We start from the raw sequence: 20,677 nt of genomic DNA, 5'->3' as shown, positions 1-20,677 counted from the left end.
GTTATTTTTCAAATTATTTATATTTGTTGTACATAATAATTAGTGATATAGTATATAGTAATTAATAATAGAGTACATAAAAGTCAATTCTTGTCATCCTTACACAATCACAGAGTAAACATTTCAACCAATCACATTTGAGATAAATAGAAATAAATTTTAAAAATTTTTAATAAAAAAACTAATAACAAATCAATGAAAAATTAAATACAATTATACTCTACCAACTACACCTATAATAAATAAATATTGGTGAGTACTCATCAAAAAACCGGTCAACCCTACTAGAAATCTATAATGATCATAGTACTCATCGATAACAGGTCAACCGTACAAGAAGTCTATAATGATAACATTAATTTTCTTAACAAGAAGCTTTAATGAGATTGCTCATCTATAGTGAACGCATCGAAGCAGACAAAATCAACAACCACCATCTGACTCACCAACACCTTGTTTTAAGGGTATGACCGTACCCACTGCCATTAAACCAAAATCAAATGGAAATAATCTACCATTAACCCACAGCCAACAGATCCCTTAAATTGTTAAACCACTTCTAGGAAATCCATTAAATTATTAACGCAGGCACAAAATCGATGCGGATCTTATTTCCAATTCTATTGTAAATTTAATGCAGGCTGATATGCGGGGGCTATAGCCATATGCAACGCGCGCCGTGATGATTAGGGGGCGATAGTCATCACGGCACGCGTTGTATGTGACTATCGCCCCGGCATATCAAGCGCATTAAACTTACAATAGAATTGGAAATAGAATCCGCCCAAAATCAAAGCGGTACCGATGAGGTTAGAAATTTTGTTTTTCTGATCCCATCATAACTTTGTGTGTTTCCAAAGTATATATATATCAACACGTGAAGTTTTGTTTTTCTGATGTCCTTGTACTTTTTCGTACTTTTTCATATATATATATATCAACACGTGATGGATATTTCACACTACATAAAAACCACCTTATCTATTTTGCTTGTGAGAGCATTCTTTGAGTAACTCTCACCTATATTTTGTCATTCGATTATATCTATAACTTCCCCACGTTACCTGCCCATTTGTCTGATCTCTTTACACTTCTCGATCAGAGCTTTAAATTATATAATGGCGTGTTCAGCACAGCTATTTGACGTAGGGTTTCGAATATTTAATGGCGTTGTGTATTTTTGGTCAGGATGGTGAATTTCTTTGACTAGGGAGGGTTTAAATTGCTTTTTTTTGAGGGCAGAAATGGATCCCGTATCATCCAGAACACCTGGTACTCAAGATCTTGATCCTCAAAATCTTGATCCGTAACCTTGATTTTCAAAACAGTCTGACAAATACAAATTTTCTCGAAATCAATTTCTATTATTTTCCTAACAAAATTGTAGCCTATCTAAACTAGGCAATGGATGCCATGTGGAAATAAATGCTGTAAATTTGGAAGGACAAGATCCATGAACGCCCAATGCCCATCATAGTAAATGTTGTAGATTTTGCTGACATTGTCAACAGACCAGACTTGCTCGGCCGTTGGCTGTCTCAACAGCCTCCGGATGTCGTTCCAATTTTAGTCGTAGAGGGTTCTGTAGTCCTTTTCAATTGCTTTTCTCTGGAATCAATAAGCTTTTCTATGGAATCAATAAGTTCGCAGCGTAGCAGCAATGGTACAGTGGGATTGGGTGAGGGCAGCGGCTAAAAGAAAATTTGATAGTAAGATTATTTGAATTGCACCCAGCGTGCATGATATGAGGGCTGGGGCGGATGGCTTTCGTTTCCTCTAGTCGTGTTCGATCCCTGCGGAGGGCCCCTCGCTTCGGCGATATGTTGACGGCTTTGCCGTAAATCAGCTGGCTTCGGCCATATTTTAATCTGGCTTCGTTCTGACTGGCTTCGGCCATATTGTAATCTGAGGGCTTCGGCCATATATAAAGATTTCTCTCTGAAAAAAAAAATTATTTGAATTAATGGAAATAGATTTGGTATCATCAAAATATCTAAAATCAAAATACTCAGAATTTTGAAACTTAATAGTTAAATTTCCAAAAATTCCTGTGAAACAAATTTTGCTAAAATTTATAATATTTTCCAAAAACCTTTTTATAAATGCAATATAAAACTGATCCACAAAGAGTTCACGCTTCCCAGCTTTTCAAGTTTTGGCTCCAAATTTGAAATTTTAAATTTTAAATATTTTAAATTTTATTTATTTGTTATTATTATTTTTATATTATAAAAATAAATAAATAAACCACCACACATGACCATGCCAGGGATCTTTTTCCTTTGAATAAAAATGCATGAAAACTTAGTTTGAGGTATTCCACGCCAAAGATATGTATCATGGCCTTCATAATATCGAGGGATGATGTCAAGGGCCTTTATCTTAAATAATGCTTCTTTAGAACAATGTCTATCGAAAAGGTCTCAAACCATTGTGAGCACCATCATAAAGTAGTTCCTATCACATAATCGTCTTAAGGCCCCCACATTTATAGGGGATGAAATAAAGGACATTAGACTTTTAAAACTAAGGAGTCATGAGTATAAATCATGAATGTGAAGAATTGTTGGTCAAGAAAGCTTTTAAGGTTAATTACATGTTTTAAATAACAATATATTTTGTGTTATTTTAATCTATGTTAATAAAGCTCTTTAGATGTAGTTTGCAATAGATTATAAATCCACATATACTCTTTATACTTAAGAAAAAATTTAGAAACTAAATTCTGCCCCTAAACTAATTTTCCATTTTTTCAAAAATAAAATTATCCAAATTTTATAACATAAAAATATTTTACTTTAAAAATCACTAAAAACAAATTCCATTTTTTTTTTATAAAATATTAGTAATTAATACATTTTAAATATTTTATAGTTAAAATTTTACAAATTAATAAGATTTTCCAAACTTTTCACACTTACAAATAAATATGAATTCTTAAATTCTTCACTTACACTGTTATAAAGTTCATATCTTTTTATTTATCTAGTTAAATGTCATTTAAATAACTTGAATACAAAAAATTTCTCTCAAGCAAACATGCCAAATTACACCTATATCCCTTCGACTTCAAGTCTCTTTTTAGAAAACATATATTTTCTACATAATGCATATGTGATATATATATATATATTATATATATATATATATATATATATATATATATATAATATATATAAATAACATATTCATTACAAAATGCATATGTATTGAATAAGGAAATGCATATGAATTAAAGAGTTGTAACACATATTCATTATTGGGTTCAAATTAGGTTTCACACAACAATCAAATGATCAGGAATAAAAATAATATAGATATTAGTTTTTTTCCATAACAATGCCCATTTTTAGTGATATGTAAAATAATAAATATATAAAATAAAATAAATTTATAAAATAGCTTATATATTAAATTTATAATTTTTTATTAAAATATTATTATTTATAATATTGTTTTTAAATCACAAATTTAAAATTTAATATTTTATTATAATTTTTTTTTATGAACTTCCTTATATCAAAAACCTGATATGTTGGAGTAAAAGATATTGATATGTATCTATGTTATACCTCTTAAGTTTTGATGTTTGCACATAATATCATAATTTTGAAGTTTATTAGCTTTGATATTTTTAAATAATCATAATTTATTATTTATTTAAATTTTAGGAAAAAAAGAATATGGTCCCATTAATATTTTTTTTTCTAATTTTATAATATTTTATAATAAATATTATTAATTAATTTTCTATAAATATTTGTATTATATAAATTAAAAAATAAAAAATAAAAAATTAAATAAGTATATATATTTTTATTTTTATTTTTATCTGGGAGGGAGTGGTTAGGAAGGCAAGAAGAGGATAGAGTGGTATAGTGGTTGTCACTTTAAGCATTAATGGAGTGAGATGTGTTCGCCACCTCAGTGATGATTACAACATGGTTTGTATTAGGTATACAACCATATAATAGGTTAATGACATTAAACATTGATTAGCCTCCTCCTACATGCAATGTGATATTTGTAGGGTTGGAGTTTGGATATGGGAAGCTTCCCGAAACCCTCAGTTTGGATATAGGAAGCTTCTTGAAACCCTCAGTTTGTTGCTCTTCAATATGTGTAACTTATAATTGTTAAAGGTGGCTCTCTTGCAATGTTCACTTTTTAGTGCTATTGTTTTGTTAGTTACATTTTTCATTTGCAAGTGGGTTCTTTGGTCATGCCATGATTTGCTTATGGTTTGTTTGGGTGAAGGATTAGGCCACCCTGGCTTGCATCCATATTACATGGAGCACACAATATCCATTTTTGATTTTTCGATATTACATGGAGCACACAATAAAGAACATACACAAAAAGGATAACACTTTCTACTTTTTTTTTTCCAATATTGCACATGGTGCAAGAAAATGAGCATACATAAATCCAAAGATTGACAAACTGAGAGTAAAACAGAAAACTGAAATACCAGCTTTGTAATTTTTATTTTTAAAGGGTGTATTTGGGTTGTGTACCTCTGGATCTAATGAAATAAAATGTAGCTTAAGAAAACATGCACTTTTTTGTATGAAACGAAAGGCATTCTTTACTTTAAAAAAATGCTCTTGATGTAATGGAATAGTTTTTTTAAGTCATAATGTATGGAAATAACGTATATTAGAAATACGACAACAAAAGCTCAAGATATCAATTAATAGTGGGAGAATATCTTCAAATGGGCTCGATACGATGTTTGGGAAAACATAGTATTCCATATAGGATAAATACCTTCAGTAACCACTTTCACAACTGGATGAGATATCATAACTCTTAGGCAGACTAATCCCTCTTGCGGACATGATGGATCTCCCTAGACCTGAAATTAAATCTAGTAACAAACAAGAAAAGAATTGCTACTGTTCCTTAGCTTACTATTGATTGAAACAAGTAATATGCGAGGGATCACTTACCAGTTTCGCAAAATGCTTGTTGAAGTATTTTCAGTGCCTTTGATAGTCAGCTTCTCCTTGATGCTTTAGAGACCGTTCCAATGCTTTCCACAACTCCTCCGTAATGTTTTGAAGGAGATTTGCATAGACATAAACACACAAAGGATCAAATCAACTAGTGTATAGAATGAAAGATAAATGAATTACTTAACTCAACATATATCATAAATTGAATCAATAACTAATCATAACCTATGTGAGTGATCAAGGAATCTCACAAATGATATCAGAATAGACATGATTAGGAAAGAATAGTTGTTCTTTATTAAATAAAAGGGAGAACAAACTTACAACCTCAAAGCCTTGATGTTACAAGCCTCTTCCCACAATATCCAACCCTCTCCTTGGATGAAAATCCTTCTAGCCTTATTTCTGCAGCATAAGCCTACCTTCAATAGTCCTCCCCATTCCTCTAGTATGTGTTTGATTTAGAGGCCAAGAGGAGGAGGTTTGGGATCCTCTTCCTAAGGGAGAAGATCCATAAATGGTGGGATAATGGATCCATAAAGAGAGGGAAGTAGCTCCATGATGGGAGGGATCAGGCTTGAGTAGGCATCCATTCGAAGCTGTTAGTTGGGAAAAAACTGACCAACAAAGCTTCTAGACTTTAGTTTTTATTTTTACTTGTATTAGGTAATGTGCGCATTCCATAGTATAAGACATATCACACTTTTGCATAGACTCTAATGGTATCTTTTGCGTATGCACATAAATTGATTAGGGAACTACGCAAGAAGCCAAAAATGGGTTTTTGGACCTTGAGATCCAGGAATTTCATTCTCTTTGAGATTGTTTGGGTTCTAGTCTTGTAGGGGGATGCTTTGGAACACTTTGATGGATAGTGAAAGATCCATACTTATGGTCATTATCCTAATGCGAAAAAATGACATGTAACATATTCCCCCCTAAAGTGAAAGGTCAGAAAATATGTTTGATGATAGAAGCACTTTATCATGCCAAGGTTCGGGTTAGAGATTGTAGTTGGAGACCTGAAACAATTAATCAAATATTACAATGCAATATAAAATCATCGCTGAGGTAGGAATTCCCATACGCAGAGCATAAATGTCTCAAAGAACTAGTATGGAAATACATCTGAAGATCGATGTCAATAAACGACATAGTATGGATGCAACCATCAATGGATTTATGTTTACAATCATGAATATTTAATAACTCCACACAGCTTGGATGGATGAAACTGGGTCCAGAGTCTTGATCTCCATCTCTCGACCCGTAGTACGAATCTAGCCATGTGAGTGAATGTCTCAAAGTCGAAAGTGGTAGAAACAACTTGATTACCAGTCAATGATGTGAACTGTTTACAAGCACGAGAGAAACCACCAATAATGACAATGGTTTTCAAGGTACTTCTAGTACAAAAAATGAAGTGTGAATATATGTTCTAAAGTCAAACAATCATAGAAACATTCGATCAAAGGTAAATAATGAGAACCTGTCATCGAAGGTGAGAAACCTGCCATTAAGGCATGTAGACTCCAAGGTACTAAGAAAGGTTTCAAGATCACTTCCTAGATAGTGAGTTAAAGTCGATAGGAAGTGACCTGTCGCATGAGAGACTACGACACAAAATTCATTCCAAGTTTCAAAGAACAGTAGTTTGGAGTAATCTAGGACTAACTTAGGGATGGTCAACGCAATTGACAGTTATTAATTACAAGGTAATTTTGACTGAGGTTGGACTTCTCTTGAACATGTCGGTGACACGACATTCTGACTTGACATCATTTGACTAAAAAGTAATACCCAAAAACAAATGAAGGCTTTCAATGAGGTATGGTTAACTGAGAGACAAATGGATTTCCCAACCCAAATACAAAAGTGACAGAGTGTCATGTTCAAGAACAGCATAAAACCTTTTGTAATATAAAAACAAACGTTCTTTCAAAAATTTCCCCCACCATTACTGGAAAGTACCTATTTTTTTTTGCAAGCTTGAGGAGGATAACATATGCTTGTCTTGTATGATCATCCTTCAGAGTATTTTTAACGAACCCTAGGAAGGAGTGGTTCGGTCTTGTCATGATTGACGAGTCCTGAAATGTTTAAGTTTTACGAGTCCATAGAAGGGTTAACTCGATGTTGTTTTCATGTTTAAAGAGTTTGAAAAGACACAAAAAGAAAACTCATTCAGTTCTTTCAACATACAATTTTAACAAGCCCGAAGAAAGTAAATCTCAATGTTTTTCATTTTTAGGGAGTCAGGAGAAAAACACAAGTAAACTCCATAGTGTCCTTTTTCGTAAATTTAGTCTCTCAATCCCAAAAAATGGTAAAATAATGCATGAGAGAACTCTATTGACCATAATTAGTCAACGTAGACCTTTTACGTAAATAGTCTAGTTCAGTCCGTAAAAGGGGTAAACTTATACTATATAGATGATTGTTCGTTTATTTTTATGAGTTCGGATAGTCAAGTACTTGATGATCTTTTCATGTTTAGGGTGTCTAAAAAGGGAATAAAGAGAACTCCTGGTTTTGCTTTTTGTAAGTTTTTAACGAGTTCGAAAAAGTGATAAAAATGTACTCTTCACCAAAATGATTCATTTTCATAAATAACCTGTGTTCTGCATATGTAAACTCAAAAATAATGGCCACTGCTAAAAAATATAGTAAAACATTAAAAAAATTTGGCTTTTAGAGGCTAATACAAAAAATATAGTTGGAAGTTGTTGTTGTGGAACAATAAGTTTTTCCAACAATTTTGAGGCTTCGTCCATATGAGGGAAAAGGTGACTATGTTGGATTCATTTGCATGACCTACAAGGAAACCTAACTTTACCCTTTTTCTCGGGAACCTCACAATCACTGGTTGATGGATCAACAATAAGTTGATAAGAATTTTTTTACCATACTTCCAAGACCTTAGGAATACCAGGAGAACCAATAAGGAAGTGGTCACCCTTACAGAGCTTGTAAGGGTATCTGGGCTTGCGATGCATGTTGGAAGTTTCCTCAACATTACCAATACCTACAACCATGGTTGGTTGGTTGAATTCTTTTTTATCTTGCTTCTTCTTCTTCTTCTTCTTAGTCACCTGGTTAGTAGCACCAAGTCTTTTACCAAGTGAAGAATAATAAGAAAGGGAGGAGAACATGTTAGGTGAAGAAGGTAAAGAGTCAAGATGAGGTTGGTGATGCTGAGATGGTGAACTCGATTGAGGTGAAAAACTCAGTTGAGGTGAAATAGTTTGGGTATTTGGGATCAGAGAAGTTGAAAACAACCACACCGGTAAACTTATCATGAATCTGGGAAGTGTCAATGTAGCCATATAAGGATGAACGACATTTGCAAAGTTAGGAGAAGGATTAGGATTCCCGCTAATAGGGATGTATTTATTGGTAACTTCTAGCATTGTTCCCACTAGATTCAACTTAGATAAATTTATTACCAATATTAACAATTCAAAATCACAATCCACACCTAAGGTCTGTAAAAAGTAAAAAAAGCAAATAACATGTGCTAGTAAATCTGAGGAGTCAAACAATGCAAACAAGCTTCTCGTAGTGAAATCACTAGTTGGTGATGAAATCCAACGTCACATAGATCAATATGAAAAGTGGCTAAAGATAGAGCGGGTGGAACCAGTTACGTTGACAACCTGCTTAATGTACACGATCTGGTGCAAGTAATCTTCACTTATACCATCTCGAATGAAGAATACCCTCCAAAAAGGTCCAAGTGAGTCTAGCCAACATTCGTTCCAGGTACAACATATTCTTCCTCTCTATCATCACCCTTGGTAATAGCCCTAAGATTATGGTCTCCAAAGTTACCACTTCAAACAATTTAACCTAGGTGTATAGTAGCAGATCAGATGTACACGCAAGGGAAAAGTAACAAAGCTCAATCCCCTTGAAAGTTCCTCAACATGATTAATATGAGGTTTACTTCCAAGTGACTCCCAAGTACCTTTCGACACCATTTTTAATACGTGTAAATCACTCTATCGTAACCAATGAAGTGGGGTCGATCACTCCACTGGGTCTGACATGATCTCGTGCTTAACTCCTTTGTAAGGGGAGCTTCCTAGAGCCAAATTGCAGTAAATGGATTTACTCCCTATTGCAAGATTCTAATGTTTGTTTGCATCTTTGGAAATTTAACTCACTTCCCTATTCCAAAGCCCTACAACCTAATCTAATGTAGGTGGAAAAGATCCCTAAAATAATAAAAATTCTAAATTGATTTTATTAGTGTTGTTTTTTAAAGTTGTTACTTACTCACAGGGTAAATGGACGTGAAACAGATGGTGTTATGACCTGACTCAAAATTTTAATGCAATCGAACATGATATTGTAATATTTTCATTTCGATGAATTGTAACTAAAATAAGGGAATAGGTTTCATTAACTTTTCAAAAATATAAGAATCAATGAATCATTTTCAAGACACAAATCAAAGAGAATGCAGAATACATGATTCTTGTCCCTTCTTCGATAATTGCAACCTAAATTCGTCAAAATATAAGTTACAAGAAGAAAATTTTTGATCTTAACAACTTCTTACATACCCAAAAATAAACAATGAATTCTTCCTTCAACAAACACAATCTATAATTTCAATTTGACATAATGATTTACAAATCACTGTAATTAGAAGATTGTGTTGTCTTATAGAGAGAAATAATGAGTATTCACTTTAACAAAACAACAAACTCCCAATCATAAGTGCTACCTTGAAAAACCCTAAAGTTTTCCTAATACCAATGACACTTTGCAGTTGAGAAACAAAGTACTTAATCTGATCTTTTGACATAAAAAAGGATAGAATCAAACTATCTTAGCATTGAATGATCCTTCTTTTGATTAACTAGCAATTCACCAGATCAAACCTTGAACCATAAATTGAAAAAGTAAAAAATTATTCAAAAAGGAAACCCAAAACATCAAATCAAAATAAAGAGGACATTTCCAGAAGGTAAACATGCCTAATTAGACACATAAATCAAAATTTCATGGACTCAGTAATGAGAAAGCTTAAATTAAAAAAAAAAAATCCACATGTGCACAGGGAATCAGTGTAGTTCAGTGCGTATACGCACTATTTCTAAAAGATAAGTGTGTATAAGTACGCTCTGTGAGCAAAAATAAAGTGCGCACAACGGGAAAATTAAATAAAAAATTAAAATAAGCCAAACAAATCATAAAATCCAGACTTTCAATATTTTTCAAACACTCAGAGAGGGTTATGACAAAAGGATCAAAAGTCAAAATAAAGAGAATGATGGAGAATGAGACTTTCCCCAATATGGTCGTCAATTTGTTAGGTAGATTAATCCCTCTTGCAGACAAGATGGATCTCCCTAGATCTCAAATGAAATCTAGTAACAAACACGAAAAGAACTGCTTCTTTTCCTTAGCTTATGATTGGTTGAAACAAGTAATATGCGAGGGATCACTTATGAGTTTAGCGAAATTCCTATTAAATTCCTTTCAGTTCCTTCGATAATTAGCTTCTCCTTGATGCTTTAGCGACCGTTCCATCACTTTCCACAACTTCTCCATGATGTTTCGAAGGAGATATGCATAGACAAAGACACACAAAGGATCAAAGCATCTAGAGTATAGAATGAAAGGTAAATGAAATACTTAACTCGACATATATTATAAATTGAATCAATAACCAATCATAACCTATGTGAGTGAACAAGGAATCTCATAAATGATATCAAAATAGACATGATTAGGAAAGAACAATTGCATTTTATTAAATAAAAGGGAGAACAAAATTACAACCTCAAAGCCTTGATGTTACAAGCCTCTTCCCACAATATCCAACCTTCTCCTTGGATGAAAAGCCTTCTAGCCTTATTTCTGCAGGATAATCCTACCTTCAATAGTCCTCGCCAATCCTCTGGCTTGTGTTTGATTTATAAGCCAAGAGGATGAGGTTTGGGATCATGTTCCTAAGGGATGAGGTCCACAAATGGTGGGATAGGGGATCCACAAAGAGAGGTAAGCAGCTCCATGACAGGAGGGATCAGGCTTGAGTAGGCATCCATTCAAAGCTCTTAGTTGGGAAGGATTGAACTAACAAAGCTTCTAGACTTTACTTTTTATTTTTACTTGCGTTGAGTCATGTGTGTAGGCCATATTGTAAGACAAAGCATACTTTTTCACAGACTCTAATGGCGATCCGGATTTAAACAGGAACGCAACAAAATAAAGAGATAACCATATACACAAAGATGCAGCGGAAATAATACTTCATTTCATTAATGTAAAATACTGAAATATGCTTACAAACAGAAATAGAAATAAACCAGCTAGGGCGATGGTAGCTTATCTCTGAGAAGAGATGTGGTGGCTACATGCCTCTGAACTGTGTTACAATGAGGCTCGAAGGCCTATTTATTGTTGAGAAACAATGGAAAGCCCTTAACATCTCAAAACCTAACCCTAGAAGATGAAACACCAAATTGTGGGCCTCGTTTTGGGTAAGTTGGTACATCAACTTCCCGGGGTTGTAACTTTGGCACCCGATCTTCATTTGATGCATACAACAGCTTGTTAGAAAGATCTATCCGAGAACTACAACTTTGGGAAGTGGACCGATGCTGCTCCCAGTTTTCCCAAAAAACATTGTTTAGGGCCTCAAAACGGCTCCAGAAGTTCAGGACCTGAAAAACTGCTAAAACTAGTAAATTGTGCTACTATTATGGAAACTGAAAAACTGAAAGAGATAGTTGTGGGGGTCCAAATGGGATAGGTGGGTGACCACAACCATCCACCTGGATCATTCCTCCCCCCTTAGGAAGCAATGGTCCCCATTGTGTTGAGTTCCTCCATCCGCTGAACTTGGTCCTTGGTGCACTGTTCTGCAACTTCTGATGTGTCAAGTAATGGTGGGAAGCTTGGTCGACAACGATCCACATTGAACACTCGGTGAAAGCAAAGGAATGGAGGAATGTTGTGCTCCAAAGCATTGTTTCCTGTAGCCTTGGTACTGGTGTAAGGACCATGTCGGAGTGTTAGGAACTTCTGATGGGATCTTGTAAGGCGTTCTTTCTGTAGATGTAACCAGACTTTGTTGCCCACCTGAAGCTTGTGTGGTACCCCTGTGGGTGAGGAGAAGTTGTTCCTGTGTTCTGTCATAACCATATCTCTTTGCTGCTACTGCTGCTGCGTGACGGAACCCTTCGCGGGGTTCATGGATGTGGTGACGATCTTCCCCTTACTTTGGGAGCGAACCAGATAGAAAATAAATTTCCTAGTCTGTGAGATGAGCTTGTTGCCTTTCTTAGAAGCGATCAAAGAGGTGGCGGTAGGTGGGGCTACCTTCGGTATCTTGTATGATGAATTACATAAAGAAATAATGACAGCAAGAGGCCTTGACTCATACACAACATGTCGCCTCCACAAGTATGGTTGGCCTAATAATACATCACAAACATCCAGAGGTGTAACATCACACAATACCTCGTCTGTGAAGGGTTTGATGCTGTAGGGAAGGCGACACTGCTCGTGAACTTTGAGATCTCGTCCTTCATGAAGCCACCAGATATCGTATGACTGTGGGTGTGGTGTAGTAGGTAGGCCCAACAGCTTCACGACCTCTGTTGAAATGAGGTTCTTTTGGCTACCACTGTCGACAATGAATTGCAGCGGCGAACCCTTCACCCACATCTATGAGTGGAAAAGACGTTCTCCCTCCTCTGGATCTTTGGGCTCATTCTTCTGGATCTTGGCGGTAGAAACAATGACGTTGGGCTTCGCATCAATGATCTGCTTCCCTTTGCCATTCCCCTTGTTGGGTTCTGACTCAGGGTCGGAACATGCATCTGATTCTGAAGCCATCAACTCGGCCACCAGCCACTGCTTGGTCCGACACTCACTTGTGTTGTAAGTGGGGCTATTGTGGAACTCACACCACTTTCCTGTGTCCTTCTTCGACTTTGTGGTGTTGTTCTTTTCTTGCGGCTTCGATGGGTTGTCTTGGGTCACTCTGCCCTGGCTTTGTCCTTTGGTCTTCAGATTCGTAGATCCAAAGTCTCGCTTCTTCTGTTTGAACTTTTGCTCGATTTTGACAACGTATCGGTACGTCGTGCCGAGCGAGGAGATGTTCAAGAACTCCATCTCTTCCTGGATGTATCTGTGTAGGTAGCCGCGGTATTTGAGTACCAGATGCAGCTCTGAATCTTTGATACCCAACTGTGTGCGAAGGGTATGAAAAATGTTTGTGAACTCCGGCACCTCTTGGTCCCTTCCCTGCCGCAGTGTGGTCCATTTGATGTATTTGTCCTCATAGCTTTTGACAGGGTAGTACTGCTCCTTGACGGCATCTCAGAATGAATCCCAAGTGGGTGCGGCTAAAAATAGTGAGCCTGTACTTTCATTCTTCTGCTCACAGTAGGTTTTCCACTAGTCCTTGATGTGGGGGGCTACTTTGAGAAGAGCGAAAACAATCTTTTCCCGAATCGAAAATTCATGAATAGAAAAATACCCATCTAGCAGATTTAACCATTTATCTACAACATCTGTGTCTATTTGACCCTCGAAGATGGGGATTTCAAAATTAACTTGTACCTTAAACGGTGTGGCATTTCTAGAGTAGCTGTTGGAAGCCGATGCGTCACCCCTGGGTAGCCGCTGAAGGATCTAGGCAAAGTTGTCCATCATCGTGTTACTTTGTCATTCAAGGGCTTCTTCGAGCAAGATTTTGATAGGATCTCTTGCCCCCTCGTCTTTCTTCTCATCTGCCATGGGAGGCCGTCGAGATTTGCGAGGCTGGTCTTGCAAAGGCTCGACCAGTTCAATCCCTAACTCCTTATATCCCGACCTCGTTGGGGACATGTAAAGAAAAACAGAGAAAAAAGCAGACCACTTTGATACCACTGATCCAGAGTTAAACAGGAACACAACAAAATACAGAGATAACCATATACACAAAGATGCAGCGGAAATAATACTTCATTTCATTAATGTAAAATACTGCAATATGCTTACAAACAGAAATGGAAATAAACCAGCTGGGGCGATGGTAGCTTATCTCTGAGAAGAGATGTGGCTGCTACATGCCTCTCAACTATGTTACAATGAGGCTCAAAGGCCTATTTATTGTTGAGAAACAATGGAAAACCCTTAACATCCCAAAACCTAACCCTAGAAGATGAAACGCCAAATTGTGGGCCCCGTTTTGGGTAAGTTGGTACATCAACTTTCCGGGGTCGTAACTTTGGCACCCAATCTTCGTTTGACGTGTAAAATAGCTCGTTAGAAAGATCTATCTGAGAGCTACAACTTTGGGGAGAGCAACATGGGTCCATGGATCGATGTTGCTCCCAGTTTTCCCAAAAAACATCGTTTAGGACCTCAAAATGACTCTGGAAGTTCAGGACCCGAAAAAAATGCTAAAAATAGTAAATTGTGCTACAATTACAGAAACTGAAAAACTGAAAGAGACAGTTGTGGGGGTCCAAATGGGATAGGTGGGTGGCCACCAACATCCACCTGGATCAAATGGTCTCTTCTGTGTATGCACAAAAATTGATTAGGGAACCATGTAGGAAGGCAAAAATAGGTTTTTGGGTCTTGAGATCCAAGAATTTCATTCTCTTTGGGATTGCTTGGGTTCTTGCCTTGCAGGGGGGCGCTTTGGAATACTTTAATCGATAATGAAAGATCCAGACTCATGGCCATTTACGTAATGCGACAAAATGACGTGTAACAATAAAAAATCAAGTATAGTAAAATGATCACCTATGGTTAATAAAAAGTCAAGTATAATCAACTTTAAAAATAAAATTGAACCTTGTTGGAAATGCGAAATTGAACCTTGTCCCCAATTCCTTTTTATTGGACTCTAATTAATAGACAATGATATGTTGTTTCTCTAATGTAGATATAAACGAAAGTACTCACTGATTAATAATAATTCCACTATTTGGCAGTGATAATAGTGAAAACGAGTGGCTACTTAGGTAAAACTCAATGGGAACTACATTAGTTAGTTATAAACTTGTTGACTGCTTATACATTTATGTGATAGATCCGAAAGACATTTATCTAAATTATTCTACTAACAAAAGTCTAAATTCAAAAAATCGAGAGAACCAATCAACCCTACCAGAAGTCTATTATAATCACATTAATTTTCTTAAAGCTTAAATGAGACTTCTCATATATCGTGAACACATCAATGTAAAACTTTTCTCAAAGTAGTTGAATGAGACCAACAACTTCTTTAAGGATATGACCATGCTCGCCTCCAGTAAATCAAAATCAAATCGAAATCATCTACCATTAAAACATTGTCTACAGATCCCTTAAACTATTAATCAAAATCATCTAATTAAACCACTACCAACAGATTCCTTAATTTACTAATCGATATCATCCACCATAAAACCACTACTAGGAAATCCAATTAATTATTAATACAAGCACAAAATTGAAGCAATGTCGATTAAGTTTGAAGTTTTGTTTCTCTGATCTCCTTGTACTTTGTGTTTTCCAATATTTTTTTATAGAATATCAACATGTAGGGATAGTTCCCAATTCATTAAATGACCTAATTTATTCTGGTTATGAGAGCATTCCCAATGAAACGTCTCGACCCAACTCTCACCTATATTTATTCATTCCATTATTTATAACTTCCCCATGTTACCTACCCATGTGTCCGATCTCTTTACACTTCTGGATAGCTTTAAATCAAATAATGGAATTTTGCAATCGATGTTTCACACAGTGTTTTCTAAGAGGACAAAATTTTCACGGGAATCTAGTGAGAAATTTTCAAGAAATCTGATATCAGGAAGTGTTTGAACCATTTTTATTTATATGATGGAAATGGATTCAGCACCATAAAAGCTTATAGAGCACCCAAAATCTTGAAACTTGATAGCTATAACAAGATCTCCAAAAAAAATCCATAAAATTTTCTCAAAATCATATAAGAATTTGATATCATTGTAAACGGACTGGACTGATTCAACCATTGGATGTCTCAACCACTTGGGGATGACTAGGAACTCTGTCAGGTCTTGTCATTTCAATTTTAGTCATGAAGGATTAACAAGTTGACATTTTGGCATGGGGGTTTCACTTAGTGAACCTCTAACATGTCACATGTGTTCGTAGCATACTAAATAATACCCCTAATTTGACTACATATTGGAAAATACCTCTAAAAATCACATTATTTAACCCCCTACCCATATGAACTCAATACATCTTCCCAATTTAAAAAACCCTTAATTTCACTAAATATTGTAAGTATCCATTTTTTCATTAACTTTGAGCTTTCAATTTAAAAATCCTTGAACCCTAATATATGCTCAATATATCCCCGGATGCGGGTGCCACCTCGCATAGCCAGGAAGGGCCACTTGCCACGGCCGATAGGACACGCGACGGACGGAGTTCTTTAAGGCTCCTTGCCGCCACCTCCCATCGCCAAGCAATGCAGCACACCAGCCTTTATGAAGGCGCAGGGACCATAGCTGAGGTTGATGGCCGCATTCAATGCGGGAGCAATTCGAAGGAATGAAGGGGACGATAAGATATGCGATTTGGGGGCAGTCGATACCCAAAGCTATGGTGTTCATGCTCTGCATTCTGAGAATTCCGGGGTTATTGTGGAATTGGGGGAGGCTGGCCGACTGCTGGTCCTCCCTGGTTCATGCCTGCATTCATTTGTTTGCTACCCTGAGCCGAATTGGGAAGGAACTCCGCCTGAGGAAGAGGTTACTGGAAGAATGGTGCGGGAGAGATTGCCATGTCGTAGAGGCCGAGGCTCAGGGCGAGCCAGATCCTCTCGCGGGCCTGCAGCTGACTTACATCACCACTGCTGCTGTGTTTACTGCCATCGACGTGTGGGCGCTCCTCAGGTGCAGGCTAGCCAATTTGTGGAAGCTGGAGGGTCCAACAATGGCGAGCCAAGGCTACCTGCGTTTGGCTCTGTCATCTTCTCACTGGGCAATTCCAGAGAAAATGTGGGTATCAATGCCCACATATCTGTGTTATTCACCAGGATCCTGGAGGAGAATGAGGATGGCTTGCCTCGGCCACCTGCAATGGAAAATCCCTTGGATAACGAAGGGGGAATTCCCCTGGAGCAAGAAGGAAGATTGCCTCAAGCTCTGGCGGAAGATTGTCGGGTTGTTGACAAAGGTAAGAGGCCAATGGGTGAGGCTTCAAGCTCAAGGGGTGCTGCACCACGGGAGCACGACCACCCATCCAGCCATTCGCGCGAACCTGAATTGCCAGCCTTCATGGACGGCTTACCAGAAGGACATGGTTGGGCTTGGATTCGTGAGGCTGAGCCAGAGGACGAGCCGGAGGAAGACGCGACCGAGGACTAGGCCCAGGTGGCTCTCCCGCATTCTGCCTGGACGCGTGTGGGATCGTGGTCGGTTCTGTTATCTCTCCTGTTGTCTTGTGTCTATCTAGTGTTTTCTGTTCAATGATGTTTCCGGGTTTTATGTGTCTACTGCTGTCACTTGTTTTCTCCTCCGTTACGGATAGTAGTTTTTTTGGTTTGGGCCATAACCACATGCCCGGTATCCATTTGGCAAACTCTGCCCCTGCGTGGGTTTCACAGAGATGTTTAGAGACTTTCTGTTGGTGGTTTTTACAGAGATGTTTAGGCTCTTTTTGTTGGTGGGTTTTACAGAGATGTAATGGGTTTTGGGACTATGTCACAGCTGCCCATGGAGCCACTCACGGACATGGGCAGCAAGAAATCTCGAATGTAAAGTTTCAGCTGTAAATATTAATACAAAGTAGGTAGTGTTGCTTAGAAAAAAAAAAAATATATGCTCAATATATAATTTTGTTTGGAAAATAGTGGAAATTTTAGTAAGATTTTGACCAAAATATATTAGATTATAATTATCATAACTATTAAACTTCAAAATTTTAAAAAAATATAGTGTTATTTTTTCTTCTCTTAAATTTAAATAGTATTCTTCTTTTAAATTTCAATAATATTTAATGACTTTGGAAATTAAACAAAATCTTTTGGTAAAAATCACATGAGAGGATTTTTTTAGTCGATGTGTTTCGAACCAACAAAGGTGATTCATCATCATGACCAGATAAACAGCTAGACTACAGCAAAAACTTGAATAACCGATTTTGTCTTTCATGTGGTGCCTTACATTGGTTAGTTTACATCTTTTTGTAGTGCATGGTGAAAGCAGCGTTTGCAGGTGTTCGTTTACACTTTCTGAGTTGGCGCTGCTGTTTCATGTGTGTTGCTTAACATTCAGTTGTTTTTATCTTTTTGAAGTGTGTGTTGAAAGCAGCACTTCCAAGTTGGTTTAGACTTTCCAGGTGGTTGCTTCTGTTATATATATACAGGTGGTTGCTTCTGTTATATATATATATATACACGCCTCTTGGAGGGAAAGAGCTAACCAGCCATATATTGGGTATTTAATGCCTTCAGAGCAGCACGGGACTTAACGCGATAACACGGGAGCGGGCAAATTCGGCATTAAATAATATTTGCCCGCTCCCGTGTTATCGGGCTAACTTGCGAGCTGCTCTGAAAGCATTAAATACCCAATATATGGCTGGTTAGCTCCAGCCCTCTTGGAGAATGATTTTTTTTCCTGAGTCCGAAGTAGAAGATTCAATTTGATTGCAAAAGCTCTCCAAAACAGTACATGAAGCTCCAATGAAATATACAGTTACCTTATTGGTTAAACGGTATATAATATTTTTAGTAATTAAGAAAATTTAAAAGATGTCATTTTATAAGTTAATGAAAGTAATGAAATTAAGTTTCTTTTATAAATATTTATCATAATATGAGCGCTAGTTCATAGCGCTTGGCTGAGCGGACTATACAATAAAGCGTTTTGATTTCGGGGATATGGAAAAGAATTCTTGACCTGCTCCTCTTATTATAATATGACATTGCCAACTCGCGTAGAGCTTTGTTGCCAACTCGCATTAGAGTTTGACTGTCTTTTTCAGCGCCTCACATTATAATTTGTTTTAAATAGGAATAGAAGGTAGCGTTGAGAAGGCTGGGTACTGTGGGATTTTAGCAAGCTTGTAATTGAGTTTGCATTAAGTGGTCTCAAAGCTGGAAAAGCTTTGATAAGTTAGAGAGCTAGGAAAATAAGGTAATAATATTGGAAAGCTCTGAAAATCTAAAATTGTAGAGAAAGTGTGGAATTGAAAAGACACAGTGCAACGCAAGTGTTGGAAAGCTTGAGAGGTAGTAGAGGATGCTGGAAATGCAGAAAATTGCTTGGAGACACACATTACAGAGGTTTGGTGAGAAATTTATTTTCGGAAAGTATATTTTTCTGAAAGTGAGTACATAGATAGATAAGTGCAGGATTGCTGTAAAGTGTAATTAATTACAATAAATTGATTGATGGAGTTCCAAGGATTAAATTGCAGAGGAAAGGTCCAGGAAAATTGATAATTGTAGGAAGAGGAGTGACAGGCAAGTGGAAAACAACCAGAAATAAAAGCAGTGACAAGGTGGCAGCAAGGCAAGCTGTAACAGAGGAGTAAGAGAGCAAGCATAGCTCAAGAGAAGTTGTGGTAGCAGACTAAAGCGAGGGAATGCTTAGAAGGGAAAGAGGATATAAGATAGTGAGCAAAGGAGTGCAGAAGCCTAGAGCGAGGAGAATCATATTGGTTCCAGAGTAGTGGACCAGAAAGGTGACAAAAGACCAAGCTCAAAGGAAAATAGTCTTGGTGAGGCGTTGTGTAGCAAGAAGAGGAGAAGATTGCTACCACAAAGGTTGGTTGCAACTCACAATGGGCATGGAGAAGCTCACAGAGGAAAGGCTGATGAAGACAATGGCAGACAGTCAAAGAGGAAGCCCAGGGGAAAGTCACAACATAAAGGAAAAGGAAGTCAGAACAAAGACTACAAGAAAACAAATGAGTGAAGAGGAAAGGATGAATGAATTGATTGAGATGAAGACAAAACTTAGTAAATTGAAGCAGCACCTGTAAGAGCTGATAAAGAAGTGGAAAAGAAAGTTGTTAGCAAGATTGAAGAAAGGTGTTTATGTGGGAAGAAGAGTAAAGTGGCATGTCAGAGAGTTGTATGTTGAGAAGCTAATGCAGAAAGCAAAAGAAGAGGAGGCACTCAGAGTAGCTGAGTATGAAGTCAAAGAATCCATTTGTAAACCTGAGAAAGGACTGATCCTTGGAGAGGACAGTGATGAGGATGAGGTGCTGGAAGCATCTCTTGAGACAAAACAGTCTCATATTTTTTACTTTAATTCTTCATATAATGGTGAATTTGCAGGTAGAATAGAGGAAGTACCAGAGAGACAAGAGAAAGCTAATAGAAGACAACAAGAAGATGAGGATGTGCTGTTGAGGAGGATGACCATGGAGAGAAGAATCCATGAGAAGATTCAAGGAGAGGTACTTCAGTGGTGTGAGATGAAGTTTAGAAGCATCTTTGCTTGGATTTGTTTACTTTTGTTATTTCTATATTTAATTATTTTTTAAGGCTTTGGAAGTCTTTTGAAGACAGGGAAGAGAAGAATGTATAGATGGAAGAATGCATATAGAAGAGAAGAAGTTGGACAGAGACATCCAACTCAAGAAATTGGCTCCATAGAAGCTATGAAAAGACAGATACATGGAGACAATGATGAAGTTAAGTTCAGGTGGGAAATTGAAAAAAAAGATTGTACAATAGTGGAGGATGATCAAAGAGATCAAAGCATGTTTGA

This window comes from Pinus tabuliformis, chromosome Q (genome assembly GCF_031772625.1).
Source record: "Pinus tabuliformis cultivar Carrire ecotype Pingquan chromosome Q, CPIR1, whole genome shotgun sequence".
Classification (NCBI taxonomy): Eukaryota; Viridiplantae; Streptophyta; class Pinopsida; order Pinales; family Pinaceae; genus Pinus; species Pinus tabuliformis.
The sequence above is the reverse complement of the archived record's forward strand: the minus strand, read 5'-3'. Positions refer to the sequence as shown.